We start from the raw sequence: 12,110 nt of genomic DNA, 5'->3' as shown, positions 1-12,110 counted from the left end.
ACAAATGATATGTCCCATAAAGGGTTAATGTCTAAAATATATAAATACCTTATACAACTCAACACCAATATATATATATATATATATATATATATATATATGATTAACAAATAAGCAAAGGACCTGAATAGACATTTTTTTCAAAGACATACAGATGGCCGAACAGATACATGAAAAAATGGTTAACATCACCAATTATCAGGGAAATTTACAAATCAAAACTAAAATGAAATATCACCTCACAGCTATCAGAATGGCTAGTATCAAAAAGACAAGAAATAAGTGTTCATGAGGATATGGAGAATAGGAGCCTTTGTGCACTGTTGATGGGAATGTAAATTGATGCAGCCACTGTGGAAAACAGTATAGAAGTTCCTCAAAAAGTTAAAAATAGAAGTGCCATTATAATCCAGCAATTCCACTTTGGGGTATTTATTTGAAAAAAAAAATGGAAACACTAATTGGAAAAGATATATGCAGTCCCACTTGTTGCAACATTGTTTATAGCAACCAAGATATGGAAGCAACCTAAGTGTCCATCAATAGATGAATAAATAAAGAAGATGTGGTACACATACATAAAGGAATATTACTCAGCGATAAAAAAAGAATGAGATCTTGCCATTTGCAACAACATGAATGGACTTAGAAGGCATTATGCTACATGAAATAAGAGGAAGACAAATATATGATTTCACTTATATATGGAATCTTTAAAAAAAGGCAGGAACAGATTCATAAATACAGAGAACAGACTGGTGGTTGCCAAAGAGTTGGGGGTTGGGGGGATGGGCCAAATAGGTGAAGGAGATAACGAGATACAAAATTCCAGTTATAAAATACATAAGTCGCAGGGATTTAAAGTACAGTATAGGGAATATAGTCAATAATAATATAATAACTTTGTATGGTGACAGATGATAACTAGACTTGTTCTGATTATTTTGTAATGTACATCACTTTGTTAAATCACAATGTTGTACGCCAGAAACTAGGATAAAATTGTATGTCAACTATATGTCAATAAAAAATATGAACTTCTTCTCTTATTATCTCAGTGCCTAATACACAAAAAGAAGCCAGCATTTCATCCATGTAATCATTATAATAAATTAATAAAAACTAATTTACATAATGAGTTGCATTTAACTATGTACTCCAAATGATAACTCAGAGATGAAGCACATGTGTCCACTCTACTTCCTTTACTCTTCATTATATCCTTAAAAAGAAAGCATCAGTGGAATGAAACTGTCTAAAAACATTAAAAATCAATGCTGGAATCTTTTTTATATTTTAGATTAATTCTAACACCTAAATTATTCACATAACTCCCAATGCTTAAATGTCACATCTCTGGCTGCTAAACAGTACTTTTTATGACAATATTGAAAAATCAAAAAGTGAGCTAGGTTTTGCATCTATATTAAACCATCATATTGCTTCTTTAGAAGTTACTCTACCACTTTTGCAGATGGAGCAAGCAATACTCTGGGCAGAAAGCCATGTGAGAGCTGCTACAATAAAGATAAATTGAATTTAAATTAAACTTTTTCAAAAGTTTTGGTGCACCACAAAATTAACACATCATGAGAAAACTCTGAAGTTTGAAAAATGGAGTTTGAAAGACCATGGTCGAATCCCACTCAGCATTCTCCCCACCCAGCATTCTCCCGAGAATTGATCACTTTTTTAAGTTGACCAGGAAAAGCCAAGTACTGCATATGAACAGTGGAAGGCCCTTCCATTTATTTCTCTTTAAGTCTTGGATATTAAATAATTCTAATGGTAAAGAGAATCCCATGTCCTTATACCAATCTGAAAGTTGTCCCTATTGGAGACCAACTCTGCCTGTGCATTTCTTACATTGTTACTGCAGGAGTAACTGGCAACAATTTAAATTATAAATAAAGGAAAGACTAGTCAATTTTTCCTTTGATAATAGTTTTCTAAGTTCAAAAGCATAGTTATAAGGATATAAAGTTATGAGGATATTAAGGCACAGGGTGTATGAGACCTGCAGTTGTGTAAACCTGTTTTTGGGAATAAGCCACAAACCCACTGCTTTTTTAGGGGAAGAGGTGAATATACTAAAAGCCAAGGTATTGTTTTGCCTGTTATTCACATTATAAGTTTTTGTATTATTTTAACACATTTATCAGAATCTTTGCTTAAGATGTGTCTTAAACCCCAACATAATTATAATTTGCCTAATTTTTCTACCCCAAATTACAATGTAACAAATGTTAACAATGCCTTTAAATAATAGTATCTAAAGATTAAGTAACAATAAAATTAGCTTTTACCTCACCAAAGTTTTTTTTTTAGTAAAATTAGGTTTATGAGATACCCAAAATCTAGATTCTTATGAAAATACTTGATAGGCTTTTGAGTAAAATATGGATTATATGAGTCCTGTTACAAAGAGTATGAACAATGGTATGCTCTGTTTTCCAGTAAAATGTTATAAATCCTTGATGACTATGTGATTATTGCATAGGCAACATGTCACCCAAGTTTATAATAGCATGAAGATTTATTGTTAACAATCTATAGTGACATGAATATGCTTTACATTCAGTACCTGTAAATGTAAGATCGATAGATAGCTCCTAACTATATATATTCACTAAAATATACATGCATTTGAGACTACCAGCCACTGTCTCTTTACAGAAATTCACTCCCCCATCAACTTCAACAAAATTATTCTCTGCGGATTCTCTGACTTCTCAGACCAGTCTTGCGGTCTTCATTCCAATTCATAGGGTCTCCCTTCTTCTTTATCCTCCACTTTAGCTGTTCCACAAGTTTTCATCCTTTATTCTCTTCTCACTCAGATTTAGCCATTCTCTGTGGTTATTTTTTTCTACTGTCCACCAACTTGATCTCTTTAATGCATATGATTCTGGAATACACTGGCATCTTCTGTATAGAGTCTTCTCTCACTCAGCCTACATTAATGCATTCTACATGTCCACAAAACTCATGCATATTATCCACCTTTGATCCCATAGAAGTTTTTTTTTAACTCTCCAGTCACAATTATCTCTTGAGTTCAGAATACACCTTACAGTTGCCTATGAGATATGCACCTAGATGTCCCATAGGCAAATTACATGTTCCACAACAAACTCATTAGCCATCCTCCACAAAACCTTTCTGTTCAACCTCACTTAATTGCTTTTGTACGGTCTGCATTAGTTAGGACACTAGTTTAAGCAATTTTAACAAAGGCTGGAAAATAGTGACTTAAACAAGCAAAGTCTTGATTGCTATTTCACATGCAAAGTAATCCAGGGCTGGTCTGGTGGTTCCATAGAGAGCCATCACCCCCTCCTCACATCTTGTTGCTCTCCCAATTTTTAACACATGGCTTTTTTTGCATGGTCTGATTGACATGCTCCGGCTCCTGCTATCATGTCTGCATTCTAACTGGCAGAAAAAGGGAAAGGAGGAAGTAAAGGTAATACTTCTTATTTTTAAGTGGATGGCACAGAAGGCACACATTTGACTTCAATTCACATCCCATTGGCTAAAACTTTGCCATATAACCATGCATAGCTACAGGGGAAGCTGGGAAATGTTGTGGGTTTTTTTTGTTTTTTTTGTTTTTTTTGTTTTTTCAGCTGGGCAGCTTTTGTGCCCTGCTAAAACTCAGAGATTCTATTACAAAAGAGGAAGGGGATAATGTATTCTGGAGAACAACCATCAATCCCTCTCACATCCAGTACTGTAAGAAACTCTTTGACCCTCTTTCCTCTACTTCCTTTCTTCTACTGCTTTGTTAACATGTATTTGTTCTTCCCATGTATATGCACACTTGGGTTTTGATGCTGTAATCTGAATGAGATGGAAAAGAATGCACTCACAAATCATTGGCTATGTACTGTGTACCTAAGGCTGTATTAATTCACTCTAACAAAGTGGGTTAACTCTAACAAACAACCACCTCTGGCACCATCAGTAGCTGTGATCAGGGATACTACTTGATTGAGCTTGAGATAGTCTATGGTCAACTTCCAGGTGCCATCCAGTTTTTGGAGAAGCCAGACAAGTGAATCAAAATGGAGATATGATGGGCCCACTACCTATGCATTCTTTAGCAACTTATTCTAGGCTTTGCAGGCCATGCAGTTTCTGTTGCAGCCAGTGAACCCACTGTAAGCTAAACCTTGGACAGAACTCCATTTTTTAAATTGCCTTTCATATGCTTCCATTCTAACTGGGGGCCCTTGATGATGTGTTAGGCTTCAATTTTGCTGTGATTCTAAAACTGCTTTAAAAAAAATAAAGTTTATTAATTTTTTAAATTAGAAAGCCCTATAGGAGGAAAAGGTGTCAACATAATATACACTAATAATCAAAGTCATTTTAAAACAAGCCTTTTAAATTCTATGACCCTGGTGGTTGTTTTTCACTCTTTGGTTGGTATCCATTAAAAAAAAATTAGACATAAGAAAAAGCAAAAGAAGAACTTTATATAATAGGTTATAATATTATGTTAATTCACACATAATGCTATCAGTTTCCCTGTTTGATTTATGAATATTTACTTTATTCTATAAGGGTTTACTATAATGAAAAATACACAATATATCCTGTTTGATTAAATGGTTACTAGGCAGAGTTGGTAGCTATTTAATCAAAGCCTGAGTAACATTATTTCTGTGGTGAAAAACAAATTTTGTTTATACCAGTTCTCCTCATGGTACCTTTTCAGTCACATAACATACAACAGTACAAAGACTGGGCTTAAATACATCTTACATATATGATTAATACTTAAAGCTTTAAAATAAGTATTCACCGGTGTATGATATCATGGGAAACATAGAATTTTGGAGGTTAAAGGAGCTTACATGCTATTTTATTTAAACTTCTCTCTGAATTCATTTATCCCTTCACCCACATTTAAGCAACAATTCAGCAGAAACCAGTATAAAACCTCCCACAGAATGTTTTTTTTTACTTGAAAGTAAAATAAATTAACAAGAAGTAAAAACTAGTTTACTTAATTTGCATGTAAACAGCCTCAGAAAATTAAAAGATTGAGAGTCAAGAAACGATTTTAGTTTAAAGTAATTTAAACTTTCAACTACATAATAAAGAACATAAGGAAAAATTATGCTTTCATTTTAGAAGGTTAGAATGGGCTTCTAAAGCAAGGTCAGTTTCTTGGAGTTTGAAGAGTCAAAATTTTTATTAAAGGGGACTTTCCTTTTTTAAACAAGATTAGCATGCCATCAAACAAAAAGATGGCACTATTCCATGTTTCTGCGAGTCTTTTTATTTCTTCTTCAGGAAGGCAATATCCACTTATTTTAAGATTACCCATTACTGGCATCATTCATACAAAATGTAGTTTCCCAAAGTTAAGAATAAGGTGAGAAAATAACAAACGTCATTGCATACAAACAGCAAATACAGTTGATTGCAGAAACCAATGAAACACCTCATTGGTCACTGGGTTATTTGTATCCTTCCTAGAATATGAGTTTTGAGCATTTCCATGTCTGTTCTGAAACTTTTAATTATCCCTTTTAGTCATGGACAGTATTTGGTCAGGTGGTAATGAATAAATGAATAGTATCACCCAGCAGTATGGCAGTATTAATATGGTCAAAAGCCAGATATACTTGCTGTCCTTCCAAGTCAAATAGTACTTCTAATGCTGTTAAGTTGGTTATTTGGTTTTTGGCCATCTCTTTAAGAATAAGAAAGCTCTATATTTTTATAGATAAAATAGGACTTGTTAATGAGAATGTAAAAGAATTTAGCATGGCAATTACTAAAAGTCCATTTTCCTTACAAACTGAGGAGAAATTTTTTACCATTGTTTTCATGCAATGCTAGGGGATATTTGAAGATGCAGAGAAAGGTCATGGTGGAAGTAATAGTAATTTTTTTTTTTTAATTCTTGGTTTAGTAAAACTCATTACAAGTATTCTGGATCCATTTTTGGCTAAGTGAAGAGGAAAGTTTTACCAGCTGATGGCCGTTTGATGACCTACATGGAAAGAACTGGTAGACTCAGGAGAGCACAATTGACAGAAGTGATCACATCACAAAATGTGACATCATTCTTTGGCACCAGCTGGCATCCTGGACATGGAGAGTGAGTTATATTCTCAACCCTGAATTTTCCCCTCCAGATTACCCTTGTGGCTCACCAGAGGGCAGTGTGCAGTAATCGGCCCTACTGCTTCCTGCATTGGATGTCTCCTATGGGACAATGTCAAATAATCAGAACCAGAAATCAGGCAAGACAATAGATTATGGAAGTTGTTTTGTTAGACTTGTTGTATCTATTCCCCCTACATAGAATTCTTAATACTGAGAAATTAATCAATCACTACATGAGACATAAGGTAATGAGCTTTTAGTAAATCTTGTGTTATAGTTTCAGATTTATGACAATAGTCTTGGGATTACTAAACTCAGTTCTCCTCTTTAGACTCACAAAAGCATAATATTATTCAAATGTGAATAAATTGCCTTCCTTCACATGTCTCATACCTGAATTCTCAAGAGTTTTCAATCTTATACACAATTGAATAATTCACTGAATACTTTATTGAACAATTGGAGTGTGGGATATAACAAGATAAAGCACCTATAAATCCTGCTCAAAATGAGCTTGAAATCTATCAAGGGACTAAAGTGTAAGTGAAAAATTAAATACATGATCAGAATTGTACAAAGCAGGAGATACATATAAAATGTTATGAAAATTCAGAGGATGGAGACATGAAAGCTTTTGGGAAGGGTTCAGAATCTCAGCTGAATCTTGCAGCTGAGGCAAAATTCTTAGACATATTGAAAGTGATAACAGCACATCCTAGATAAAGAAAACATTATGGATATGGCAGGTTAAAGGACCTATGAGCTTAAGAGAAAGTAAAAGGTAGTAGTAGAAATAATGCTAGAGAGCTATATTGTGAACAAGGTCCATGAGAGTATTGAATACCAGGATGAGATGCTCCCAAAACTGAGCTGACAATGGGAAGTTGTAGGAGCGGACCTAAATTAGCACTTGCCCTATATACTAAGAAAATTGATCTTACAGTATTGTGAGGGATGGATTAGACAAGTAAGAATCCAAAGGTAGAGGGTTGAGTTAGAAGGCTATTTCAATAATCCTGCATACTTTGAGATCAAAAATGAGGCAAGTAAGAGGTTCTGTAAAGGTAAAATTGGCATGAGTTAAAACCTAAGCAGATGTGGGTGGGGTAAAGAGAAAAAGAAGTCAAAACATAGTTTGAAGTTTTGAGCTGTGTGGGAGAATGACAACTTCATTCATTGAAATATAGGACACAGGAGAAGCAGGCTTGGGAAATAAATTGATAGACTCACCAAAAATCTTAGACTATCCTAGTCAAAATCTTTATGAAGCTAAATACTCACTTTTCTCTGTTCTTTTAAATTAATTAAGATACATTTGGAGGAGTCATTGCTCTTGAAACCCCCAAAAGTCTACTCAAACAACAAATGCTTATTCAAATGTTTTGAAATTTATAAATATGAAATTTTAAGAGGAACGTATTGAGCACGCAGGGTTAACAAACTTAAATTGCATCATTATGTTAAATGGGGCAAACTTCAAAGTGTTCTCCCACCACTGAGGAAAATAAGGTTTGTTACACTTATTGTTGCTAAAAATTTAAGAATACCATAATACCACCAAATGGTGTATTTGTGCTTAATGAAAAGGAAAGAATTGCAACCTTTCACTGATGCAACCATATTCTGTGCATTTTTTTTCTTTTTAACAGAAAACTATAATACAACACTTAAAGGAATCAATAACAATCTGGTTGAATAAACAAAAAGAACTAAATATGACTTCCTTTAATATTTTTAGAATTTTTTTATGTATTAGCTGAAAAAGCCTGTGGTGGAGTCTCATTTGCCCAATACATTGTTATATTTTTGCCCAACTCTGCTGACAGTTACAAAACCCAGAAACCAAGCTGTGAAAGAAACTTTTCCAGTTGAAGCATCTGCTTTTGTTGAAATTTTTTCAATCATATAGGAAGTTTTGTAGTTGCCTTGATCTCATCTGTTAGTTTTTCTACTCAAATTAAATAAATGACATCATAAGTGGCATGGACTTGTTTCTTAGCCACCAAAAAAAAAAAAGGTCTAGTAGTAAATTTTCCACATTTGACTTCTATATTCCTCATTTGACTTCTATATTCCTATCTTTTACTCTTGACCCTTGAAATACCTGCTAATCAAATAGCTCTTATCCATACTTGGACCCTGCAGCTTTAAATTTTTTTCTGTGTTAACCACAAAGGAGTCTTTTATATGCTAATTATTTCCTCTCAACCCTGCTCTCATGCATATATAATTTAAAACAAAAATAAGCCTTTTATCTTGTTGGAATATTGTATATGATATTCTCAGTGTATGTCATGTCCAATTAGAACTGTAAGGCAATATGCTATTCTTAACACCACTTTGCTTAGTCACCTACATCTGCTAAGTTACCATAGGAAGCCCTACTGAATTCAGTACCATCAGGACTTCGGGTGAACATTTTAGAAATTGACACTATCACATTCTGTTATGATTGCCCCTTTTGTTGTTTATACACCTCAACCTGGATTGTAAACCACATGAGGGGAAGGATGGTATCTAGTTTAAGAAGCACACTGAGCACACTGACTTGTTAGAAAACAAGGAGAGAGTAGAAAATTCAGCTAGTCCCAAGATTTCTGGCAGTGGGAAAGGTCACAACATTGGCTAGTATTCTCCTAAAGGGGAAAAAGGGAGGTACCAGGAAATGAGGTTATAGTTATCATCAGAAAGCATAAGAGAATTAAACATCTCTGGTCTTCCCTTTTATAGATATATCTCCAATATATATTTAGTTGCATATGTACCTAATTAATTATGATGAAATAGACATAAAATTTATTATCTTAAACATTTTTAAGTGTACAGTTTAGCGGTATTACGTACATTCACATTGTTGTGCAACCGTTACCATCATTTATCTCTAAAACTCTTTTCATCTTGCAAAACTGAAACTTTGTACCAATTACACAATAAATCTCCATTCCCTCCTCCCCCCGACCCCCAGAACCTAGAAATTACCATTTTCTGTCTGGATGAATTTGAGCACTCAAGGTAACTCATAAAAATGGAATCAAGTATTTGTTTCTTTGGGACTGGCTTATTTCACTTAACAACGTTCTCAAGGTTTATCCATGTTTTAGCATGTGTCAAAATTTCCTCTCTTTTTTAAGGCTGAATACTAGTCTACTGAATGTATATATCACATTTTGTTTATCAGTTTTACTGTCACTGAACACTTGGGTTGTTCTCACCATCTGACTATTGTGAGTAATGGTGCTATGAACATGGGTATACAAATATCTCTTCACAAAGGTGTTTTCCATTCTTTTGGGTATAGATCCTGAAGTAGATTTGCTGGATCATATGGTAATTCTAATTTTAATTTTTTGAGGAAGCACCATACTATTTTCCATAGTTACTGCACCACTTTACATTCTCACTGAGCAAAAGTGTTCCAATTTCTCCACACCTTCGCAAGCACTTGTGTTTTTTTTTGGGGGGGGGTGTTGATAGCAGTCACTCTAATCAGTGTGAGGTACTATCTCGTGTGGATTTGATTTGTATTTCCCTAATGATTGGTGATGTTGAGCATCTCCTCATGTGCTTGTTAGCCATTTGTATAGCTTTTTGGAGAAATATCTATTCAAGTCTTTTGCCCATTGTTATACTGGGTTCTTTGGGGATTTTTGGTTTTGGGCTGTCATCCTTTATACATTCTAAATATTAACCCCTTGTGAGATACATGATTTGCAAATATTTTCTCCCATTCCCTTTTCACTCTATTGATCATGCCCTTTAATGCACACTAGTATTATGTAGTACGCACACTATGTTATGTAGTCCAATTTATCTATTTTTTGTTGTTGCTGCCTGTGTTTTAGTGTCATAGCCACGAAATCACTGACACATCTGATGTCATAAAGACTTTTCCCTATGGTTTCTTCTAAGGGCTTTATAGTTTTAACTCTTCACGTGTAGGTTTTTTATCCATTTTAATTCATTTTTGTATATGATGTAAGGGAAAGGTCCAACTTCATTCTTTTGGTAGGTGTCTTGCCAGTTATCCCAACACCATTTGTTGAAAAGACTGTCATTTCCCCATTTAATGGTCTTGGCACCCTTGTGAAAAATCATTTGGCCGTAAGTGCAAAAGTGTAGTTTGGACTCTTTATTCTATTCCATTTGTCTGTATATCTGTTTGTATGCCAATACTACACTCTTAAATAGAATGGCTTTGTAGTAAGTTTTGAAATCAGGAGGTAATGAGACATCTGACTTTGTTATTCCTTTTGAAGACTGTTTTGTTATTCGGGGTCCCTTGAGATTCCATATAAATTTTAGGATGTTTTTCCCTGATTCTTCAAAATAAACTGTTGAGATTTTGATAGGATTTTGATTGTATTGGGTCAGTAGGTCACTTTGGGTAGTATGGACTTTTTAACAGTATTGTCTTTCAATTTCAAATATACCTTTAAGGCTGCGAACAAGAACCATTTCAAAAAAGCCCACTTATTTGGATGAAAGGAACTGTAAGCAATTTATTCTAGGCACCCAAATGTCAACCCCCAAGCAGTTGATGAGGGAGTGAGGATTGGAGTTGTTTGTCAATTCAAAAATTGAAACACACCAGTAGAGTTCACTAATCTGGTGGAGGAGATACAACAAAAAATTAAATACAGCTTTGTTATTATTAAATTCCTACATATACTAGATTTTATTTGTGTGTTTTTTATTCTACTTCTATTGATCTGTGTCTATGGTGACATGACACTGTATTGCATTTTTAATTATTGTAATTTTATAATTTGGTTTAATGTTCATTGGGCCAATTATCTATGTATTGTTCTTTTCTCATAAATAATTAGTCTTGCTCATTATTTTCTCAAGAAAGCTTTATGAAATGTTTATCAAATTTTAAAAAATTTTTTAAAATTTAAAAAAAGTTCTGATGAGAATTTTCATTTAAATTTTATTACATATGTGAATTAATTTGAAGGTACTTGATATCTTCATAATAATGAATCTTCAACATCCCAGAATGAGGTACACCTTTCCACTTATTCAAGATTTATCTAAGAAAAGTTTTATTAATTTTTTATGTACTTGTTAAATTTGATCTACTATATATGATATATATTACATAAGTTGGATTAGGCATTGGATTTTGAATGTTATCAAATATAATTTCTGTATTTTATCAATCAGGGATCGACCAGGAACACAGAAGGCACTGTGCCAAGAGTTTAGTATAGGAATCATGGGCTTACGCAACTCTTAGAAAAACAGGGGAAACAAAGGTCAGGGAGTTCAAAAGTAAAGATTTCAGTTTGTAACACCACAGCAGGTAATTCTCAAGAATTCTTGAGAAAGCAGTGTAAATCTCATGTGTGCTCATTTGTCAGTCTGCAACTGCCTCCAGAGAATAATGGCCTTTCCTCTCATGCCCAATAAATCTCATGTCAGGGCTTCTTATTGGCAAATTCTATCTGTGGCGTCTTCTCTGCAATAAAAGGGTAGAAAAGTAATGTCAAGAGAACAACTATCTAGTCCAATTTAAGAAGATCAGTATTATCGCAATGAACATATAATTTCTTTTAATGTGATAAAATTATATTAATAAGTTTTCTAGTATTAAGCCATATTTGAAAAAATTCCCTACCTCATTTTGGTGTATTTGGTAATATACTATCAACTTAAAAAGATTTTATTTAGTTGGGCTTTTTTGTATTATATTTATGAAAGATTTCTGCAGTTATATCATATTATGTTATCTTTTTTTGATTTTGTTACCAAGATTACATTTGCATTAGAAAATGAATTGAGAAGATTTCTATCTTTTCCTGTATTCTGAAAGAATTTAAATTTATCACATGGGAATTACCTTTTGCTTGATAATTAGAAATAACTCACAAAAACTTCTGGGCCTGATACCTTTATTACCTGTTTCCCCCTTTCCTCCCACCTCAGTTCCATGAGTAAATATTGATCTGTGCTCTTCTTCTCAATTTAACCAATATTATAAT

Source organism: Lynx rufus, unplaced genomic scaffold (genome assembly GCF_022079265.1).
Source record: "Lynx rufus isolate CCGP_SWC_20201006 ecotype Redwood Valley unplaced genomic scaffold, mLynRuf1.p SCAF_7, whole genome shotgun sequence".
Lineage (NCBI taxonomy): Eukaryota > Metazoa > Chordata > Mammalia > Carnivora > Felidae > Lynx > Lynx rufus.
This window is presented reverse-complemented; position numbering follows the sequence as displayed.